Source organism: Glycine max, chromosome 1 (genome assembly GCF_000004515.6).
Source record: "Glycine max cultivar Williams 82 chromosome 1, Glycine_max_v4.0, whole genome shotgun sequence".
NCBI classification, from domain to species: Eukaryota; Viridiplantae; Streptophyta; class Magnoliopsida; order Fabales; family Fabaceae; genus Glycine; species Glycine max.
Genome location: NC_016088.4, coordinates 34316321 through 34325623, shown reverse-complemented (window position 1 = coordinate 34325623; position 9303 = coordinate 34316321).

Genomic DNA, 9303 nt, shown 5'->3' with positions numbered 1-9303 from the left:
AATCGTAGCCCTCTGCCACTCCATCTAGTGAAATGTAATATGTTAGTGTCAAATACATTACAAAAAATGGACTTTGTTTGAGTGAGAAAATTTTGTTTACCTAGTTGCAAGTGGATACGACGACTGACGCTTGACCCTTAGTTGAATGAATGACATGCGATACCAAGCCCAAGACTGCAACAACAATGTACATCCTCCCTTTTTTGGATGTGAGATAAATTGCTCTACACATTTCTTTGTACAAATGTGCTAAACATGTCGAACCCCAGTTGTACCAGCCAGCTTGACCAAGATCTGCTAACAGAGTTAGATACATTAAGTGAACTCTATTCCCGACTTGTCTAGCATCAAAACCCCACCAATCAACCCTAAAATGTATGCTCTATAGTGGGCTGCTAATTGTTGTGGCGTGGGTTCTACTGGGAGAGTCAACATGTTTTCTTTTAACCATTTTAGTTTAAGTGTGATCCCACTAGTGCATTCTTTAGGGGAACAACACCTATATGTTTGTGCACATTTGTTACTAATCATAATATGTTGGGCTAGTAACTGGTCTTCCATCAATGCGTAAACCTAGTTGAAGAGCAACATCTTCCAAGGTGATTATGCATTCAACAATAGGAAGATGAAACATGTTTGATTCAAGTCTCCACCTTTCAACCAAAGTAGTCACTAAAGTGTCATCAATTTTAACTTGTCCTAGCTTTGCAACATCTGAAAACCCAGCTTGAACCAACACATATTCAATTCTAGGATCTAGAGAAGCCATAGCTTGAGCATATGACTGATTACATCGTCTGTTACCTTCAAAAATCTTAATAATAATAACATCACTATTTTTAAATCATAACATAATTAACATTCAATGAAACAGATTGTATTACATACTTTTGCAGATCTATGAAGGTTTTGTTTCTAGAGAAGAAGAGCGGCTATAGATTATGTGGTTTAGCTTTGGTACTAACGTCAAGAAGAAGTTAAAGAGGGATATATGAGAACAAGAGATAATGAGTCTGTGAGTTAGTGTATATGATGACGATATATGCATTGTATTTATAGAAAAAATCTAACAGTAACATAATTCATTCGATGGGATCTTAGTCATTTTTTTTGTCGATGGGATCTTGGTCGTTCGACGTGCGTTTCTCCAATTGGTAATATCTAGGTTGTTGATTTTGTCAGTGGGATCTTGGTCACTTAATGTGCGTTGCTCCAATGGGTGATATCTAGGTTGTTCATTTTGTATGTGGGATCTTGACCATCGACGTGTGTTGCTCTAACCGGTGATATCTGGGCCATTCATTTTGTCAATGGGATCTTGGCCATTTAATGTGTGTTGCTCCAATCGATGACATCTAGGTTGTTCATTTTGTTGATGAGATCTTGGTTGCTCTTTTTGAACTGTATGTGACAAGCCATTAAACATTATAAATATAGTCTACACTGAGGTAGTTTGATCCATCGCCTTAATCAGAAACTTTATTGCTACCCTAAACCCTAAACCATGACTTCATCATTAATCAATGTGATTGAGTATTACAATGGCCCCATCATAACAACTAAACATGGTTCAACATTTGTAAGTGGTTCGCTAAAGATCATTCAACTTGACAATAGAATGTCACTTGATGCCTTGAAACAAGCTATTGGAAACAAGATTAGTCTATCAAATGGTAAAGTGGTTCAGGATATACATTTTTTATTACCTATATAATTTGTTGGTGATTGTGGCTAGTACAAGGTAAGCATGTTGCATGATGATGATGACTATGTTTTCTATGTTCAGGCAACTCTCCAACCTCACATGCCTTCAATTATATATTACCACCACAGACACACCCACACAAACATGTGCACACATCCATCACCAATTTCTTCAAGGTCTTTGAATTTGGAGGGTTTGGATGAATACCTCGATGAAGCATCAAACCTTGAATCCAGTTTTAAAGAACCCCCCCCCCCCCCCAATTTAATTGATTTTTATTTTATTATTTAATTATTTGAAGTTGTCATGTGTGTTTTAATGCCAAAAGTTTGAAGTATGGATTGAAATTTTGAAGTTTTATTAATTTTTTTTTATTGTTTTTGCCCACTTTTTTAATGTATTTAAAGGCCGAATTGAGACAAAAAATTTATCTTAATGGCTTCATTGATATAAAAACTATGGGAATGAAATATTATTTTAACAAAAATAGCTGACACAAATAAACATTTAAGTTCCCAAAGTTTCCCTCATGGATTGAAATCTTGAAGTTTTAGTGATTTTTTCCATTTTTTGGCCCTCATTCTCGACCTTGGTCCATATGTCTATCACACAAACCCTAACCCTAATATATTAAGTAAACCATGGACACTAACCATAACCCTAACCATGGATCAAAGACATTTTTGCTTTATGCCTGTGCGTCAAAGACACTTTTGCTTTAAGCAGGGCGTGAGAGACACTTTGCTTTATGCCAGTGCGTCAGACACACTTTAGCTTTACACCAATGTATTAAAGACACTTTTTGTTTAATGCCGGGGAGACAAAGACACTTTTATTTACGACAGTGTGTCAGAGACACTTTTGCTTTTTGCAAATGCCTCAGAGATAGTTTTGCTTTATGCCAAAGAATCCAATGCTTCAAATCCTAACCCTAACCCTAGGTCGTAAACCATTAACCCTGACCCCAAACCCAATACCTACACCGACAAACCTAACCCTAATATAATAATTGAACCCTATTATTAAGAGGAGAGGGAACTTCTTTTCTCTGATCTATTTTCTTTCAAATTATTTTTAATGAAAAAAATTGTTATATAAATAGACTATTCAATATTCACATAACAATCAACAACTAGCTAGCATTCACTCACTAGTTCACAACTTCATCCTCATCTATTCATGTCAGAGAATCCAATGCTTCAAACCCTACCCCTAGATAATAAGCCTTTAACCCTGACCTTGGACAATATACATGCACTGAAAATCTAACCCTAATATAGTAACTGAACCATAAGCCCTAACCCTAACCCTAGGTCAGGGAATCCAATGCTTTACAACAGTGCATTAGAGACACTTTTGTTTTATGCTAGGGAATCCAATGCCTCAAACCGTAACCCTAACCCTCGGTCGTAAACCCTAAACCCTGACCACTATATAGAAATCATATTCATCTTTCATTTAACACATCTACACAACACTTTTTTTCTCTATTTCTTTCTTCTAACTTTACAAACACAAACCCTCTATCATATTTCTTTCTCTATTCATTGTCTATTACACGAAATTTCTTCCTCATCTATCAATTGGTTAATGCACTACAATGGTCAAATAATAAAAACAAATGAAGGGGTGACGTTTCAAAACCTCCACTCGATGTTCTTTTAAACAAAGCAAGGCCTCACACATGAAGCCTTGAAAAAAAAATTATCAAAGGCTCTGACTTCAACCACTATACCAAGTATGCGATATTTCATTTCGATACCCATAAGTAGTGGGCTCGGAATGCTCAAGTTTACAGCAATGCAACTTGTTAATGACAAAGATGTCAAATGTATGATTTCTGTTGTTCGCCAACATGAGGTTCTTTCATCCAATTAATTGTATGTAAACATCCAAGTACATACACTTCCCACCCCAAACCCTCAACCAATATCTCATGAACCTCAATATTATCCTCAGTTCCATTATTCGCACACATACGATGCAACCCAAGACACTTTTGCTTTAACCCAACCACAACAAAATTTATTTGAACCAAACACATATTCTTTTTCTCAACTTCTTTCTGCACCATTTTCCGCCAATTTGTTAAACTCACAAACATTTGATGCTATTGAGGATCAACCTCACCCATACTTGAGTACTCCTACCATAAAACCTACCTCATCAACCCAATCAAATGAACCTAATTTATAGCAGAGCCTAGATTACCTAACAAAGAATTCGATTCTTTTAGTAAGGATGAGGATGAAGTTCTACACAATCAACCCCAGAAAGAAGCTGAGTCTATTTCACCAATAACAATCGTACCACCATACTACATACCACTACACATGCATAATTTTGAAGATTATGAATATAGCCATAGCTTGGATTGCAAAGAAGTCCAAAATTCGGTGGGGAATCTCTTTGAAGGGATGCATTTTTTAACAAAACAAGAAGTACTACATGCTTTGCAGCAATATCATGTAAGCAAAAGAGTTAACTACACGACACAATTATCAAACCCAACAAAACTAATTGTCATTTGTGATGACAATAGTTGTCCTTAGAGGTGCAGGGCACCATACATGCTTGCAAGTAAGTGGTGTGAAATAAGAAATCTTTGTGAACCCCTTACATGTTCAAAACCAATAATCTCGTAAGATCTTGCAAAGTTTCCATATCAGCTCATCAGTAAAAGCATCCACACGTTGATTGAAAACGATCCATCAACTTTAGTGCCAGCCTTGATATAATACATCAAAAGCACTTAAGGATATGCTACCATGTATTGGAAAGCATGGTTGGCAAAGCAAAAGACCATTGCAAACTTCTACAAAAACTGCAAAAGATCGTTCCATGATTTATCGAGATTGTTGCAAGCTATGCATTAATTTCTTCCTGGCATAATCATGGAGAAGGAAACACTGCCAATGCCACCACAAGAGGTCAAGTGATAGAGGGTTTCGTGAAATTCCATCGTCTTTTTTTGAGTTTTAGATTGTGTATTGATGGGTTTCAATATTGCAATCCCATGGTTCAGGTCGACGGAACATGGTTGTATGATAAGTACAAGGTAACCCTCCTTGTGGCAATTGCAGAAGATGACAACAATAAAATCTGTTAGTGCTTAGCTTTACTGAGCTTTAAAAGATTGGCTAAAATTTTGTTAAAACATAAGCACTTAGACAATGAAGGAAAGCTGGAGTTGCTGCACATGATGTCCAACGTTATGTCAAGGAATCAGATTGGGCTGCACAATGCACAAGGCAAGATAAAATGTCAAATGAAGAATTGAAGCTGCAGGATCCACGATGTCGGATACAATGTCCAGGACATCCTGCCCGAAAATACTGGACACATAAATTTGTTATATCTTTAACAGATTGTGCAGGATCCACGATGTCGGATACAATGTCCAGGACATCCTGCCCGAAAATACTGGACACATAAATCTGTTATCTCTTTAACAGATTATTGTGCAGTTAGCAACAGATTTGGCGATCTATCTTTAGGAACGAATTAAAAGATAATTAAAGTTCGAATTACAAACTTGAATAGTTCGTTCAGGGATTAGAGATTAAAGATAAAAACTAAAAGATCAAACTGTATCTTTTAGATCTTTAAGTGCAGATTTTCAGGAGAATGATAGATCTCATCCAGCGCAAGTCGTTGCCGCCCAGATACGCACACTGCTATATAAACATGAAGGTTGCACGAGTTTTCTACCAAGTCCGGGATTGAAGAGTTATTTTGTGAGTTTTGGGACTTGAGTGTTTTGTGAGCCACCTTGATGTTACTCTAACATCAAGTGTTGGACCTGAGTGTGTAGAGTTGATCTCTATTGTTCAGAGAGCAATCTCTGGTGTGTATTTGATTTAATTGTAAACACGGGAGAGTGATTGAGAGGGAGTGAGAGGGGTTCTCATATCTAAGAGTGGCTCTTAGGTAGAGGTTGCACGGGTAGTGGTTAGGTGAGAAGGTTGTAAACAGTGGCTGTTAGATCTTCGAACTAACACTATTTTAGTGGATTTCCTCCCTGGCTTGGTAGCCCCCAGATGTAGGTGACGTTGCACCGAACTGGGTTAACAATTCTCTTGTGTTATTTACTTGTTTAATCTGTTCATACTGTCAAACATCATCTGCATGTTCTGAAGCGTGATGTCGTGACATCCGGTACGACATCTGTCATCGATATCAGAATTTCAATTGGTATCAGAGCAGGCACTCGAAATCACTGAGTGAGATCTAGGGAGATAAATTCTGATGAACATGGAGAAAGAAGGAGGACCAGTGAACAGACCACCCATTCTGGATGGAACCAACTATGAATACTGGAAAGCAAGGATGGTGGCCTTCCTCAAATCACTGGATAGCAGAACCTGGAAAGCTGTCATCAAAGGCTGGGAACATCCCAAGATGCTGGACACAGAAGGAAAGCCCACTAATGAATTGAAGCCAGAAGAAGACTGGACAAAAGAAGAAGACGAATTGGCACTTGGAAACTCCAAAGCCTTGAATGCTCTATTCAATGGAGTTGACAAGAATATCTTCAGACTGATCAATACATGCACAGTGGCCAAGGATGCATGGGAGATCCTGAAAACCACTCATGAAGGAACCTCCAAAGTGAAGATGTCCAGATTGCAACTATTGGCTACAAAATTCGAAAATCTGAAGATGAAGGAGGAAGAGTGTATTCATGACTTCCACATGAACATTCTTGAGATTGCCAATGCTTGCACTGCCTTGGGAGAAAGGATGACAGATGAAAAGCTGGTGAGAAAGATCCTCAGATCTTTGCCTAAGAGATTTGACATGAAAGTCACTGCAATAGAGGAGGCCCAAGACATTTGCAACATGAGAGTAGATGAGCTCATTGGTTCCCTTCAAACCTTTGAGCTAGGACTCTCGGATAGGACTGAAAAGAAGAGCAAGAACCTGGCGTTCGTGTCCGGTCCCTTCCTAGGGAGGATTGCATCAACCTGGATACTGATGAAGGGCTGACTAACGCAGTTGTGCTCCTTGGAAAACAGTTCAACAAAGTGGTGAACAGAATGGACAGGAGGCAGAAACCACATGTCCGGAACATCCCTTTCGACATCAGGAAAGGTAGTGAATACCAGAAAAGGTCAGATGAAAAGCCCAGTCACAGCAAAGGAATTCAATGCCGTGGGTGTGAAGGCTATGGACACATCAAAGCTGAATGTCCCACTCATCTCAAGAAGCAGAGGAAAGGACTTTCTGTATGTCGGTCTGATGATACAGAGAGTGAACAAGAAAGTGATTCTGACAGAGATGTGAATGCACTCACTGGGAGATTTGAATCTGCTGAAGATTCAAGCGATACAGATAGTGAAATCACTTTTGATGAGCTTGCTATATCCTATAGAGAACTATGCATCAAAAGTGAGAAGATTCTTCAGCAAGAAGCACAACTGAAGAAGGTCATTGCAAATCTGGAGGCTGAGAAGGAGGCACATGAAGAGGAGATCTCTGAGCTTAAAGGAGAAGTTGGTTTTCTGAACTCTAAACTGGAAAACATGACAAAATCAATAAAGATGCTGAATAAAGGCTCAGATATGCTTGATGAGGTGCTACAGCTTGGGAAGAATGTTGGAAACCAGAGAGGACTTGGGTTTAATCATAAATCTGCTGGCAGAATAACCATGACAGAATTTGTTCCTGCCAAAAACAACACTGGAGCCACGATGTCACAACATCGGTCTCGACATCATGGAACGCAGCAGAAAAAGAGCAAAAGAAAGAAGTGGAGGTGTCACTACTGTGGCAAGTATGGTCACATAAAGCCCTTTTGCTATCATCTACATGGTCATCCACATCATGGAACTCAAAGTAGAAGCAGCGGAAGGAAGATGATGTGGGTTCCAAAACACAAGATTGTTAGTCTTGTTGTTCATACTTCACTTAGAGCATCAGCTAAGGAAGATTGGTACCTAGATAGCGGCTGTTCCAGACACATGACAGGAGTTAAAGAATTCCTGGTGAACATTGAACCTTGCTCCACTAGCTATGTGACATTTGGAGATGGCTCTAAAGGAAAGATCACTGGAATGGGAAAGCTAGTCCATGATGGACTTCCTAGTCTGAACAAAGTACTGCTGGTGAAGGGACTGACTGCAAACTTGATCAGCATCAGTCAGTTGTGTGATGAAGGATTCAATGTAAACTTCACAAAGTCAGAATGCTTGGTGACAAATGAGAAGAATGAAGTTCTAATGAAGGGCAGCAGATCAAAGGACAACTGTTACCTATGGACACCTCAAGAAACCAGTTACTCCTCCACATGTCTATTCTCCAAAGAAGATGAAGTCAAAATATGGCATCAAAGATTTGGACATCTGCACTTAAGAGGCATGAAGAAAATCATTGACAAAGGTGCTGTTAGAGGCATTCCCAATCTAAAAATAGAAGAAGGCAGAATCTGTGGTGAATGTCAGATTGGAAAGCAAGTCAAGATGTCCCACCAAAAGCTTCAACATCAGACCACTTCCAGGGTGCTGGAACTACTTCACATGGACTTGATGGGGCCTATGCAAGTTGAAAGCCTTGGAGGAAAGAGGTATGCCTATGTTGTTGTGGATGATTTCTCCAGATTTACCTGGGTCAACTTTATCAGAGAGAAATCAAACACCTTTGAAGTATTCAAGGAGTTGAGTCTAAGACTTCAAAGAGAAAAAGACTGTGTCATCAAGAGAATCAGGAGTGACCATGGCAGAGAGTTTGAAAACAGCAGGTTTACTGAATTCTGCACATCTGAAGGCATCACTCATGAGTTCTCTGCAGCCATTACACCTCAACAAAATGGCATAGTTGAAAGGAAAAACAGGACTTTGCAAGAAGCTGCTAGGGTCATGCTTCATGCCAAAGAACTTCCCTATAATCTCTGGGCTGAAGCCATGAACACAGCATGCTACATCCACAACAGAGTCACACTTAGAAGAGGGACTCCAACCACACTGTATGAAATCTGGAAAGGGAGGAAGCCAACTGTCAAGCACTTCCACATCTTTGGAAGTCCATGTTACATTTTGGCAGATAAAGAGCAAAGGAGAAAGATGGATCCCAAGAGTGATGCAGGGATATTCCTGGGATACTCTACAAACAGCAGAGCATATAGAGTATTCAATTCCAGAACCAGAACTGTGATGGAATCCATCAATGTGGTTGTTGATGATCTAACTCCAGCAAGAAAGAAGGATGTCGAAGAAGATGTCAGAACATCGGGAGACAATGTAGCAGATACAGCTAAAAGTGCAGAAAATGCAGAAAACTCTGATTCTGCTACAGATGAACCAAACATCAATCAACCTGACAAGAGACCTTCCATTAGAATCCAGAAGATGCACCCCAAGGAGCTGATTATAGGAGATCCAAACAGAGGGGTCACTACAAGATCAAGGGAGATTGAGATTGTCTCCAATTCATGCTTTGTCTCCAAAATTGAGCCCAAGAATGTGAAAGAAGCACTGACTGATGAGTTCTGGATCAATGCTATGCAAGAAGAATTGGGGCAATTCAAAAGGAATGAAGTTTGGGAGCTAGTTCCTAGACCCGAGGGAACTAATGTGATTGGCACCAAATGGATCTTCAAG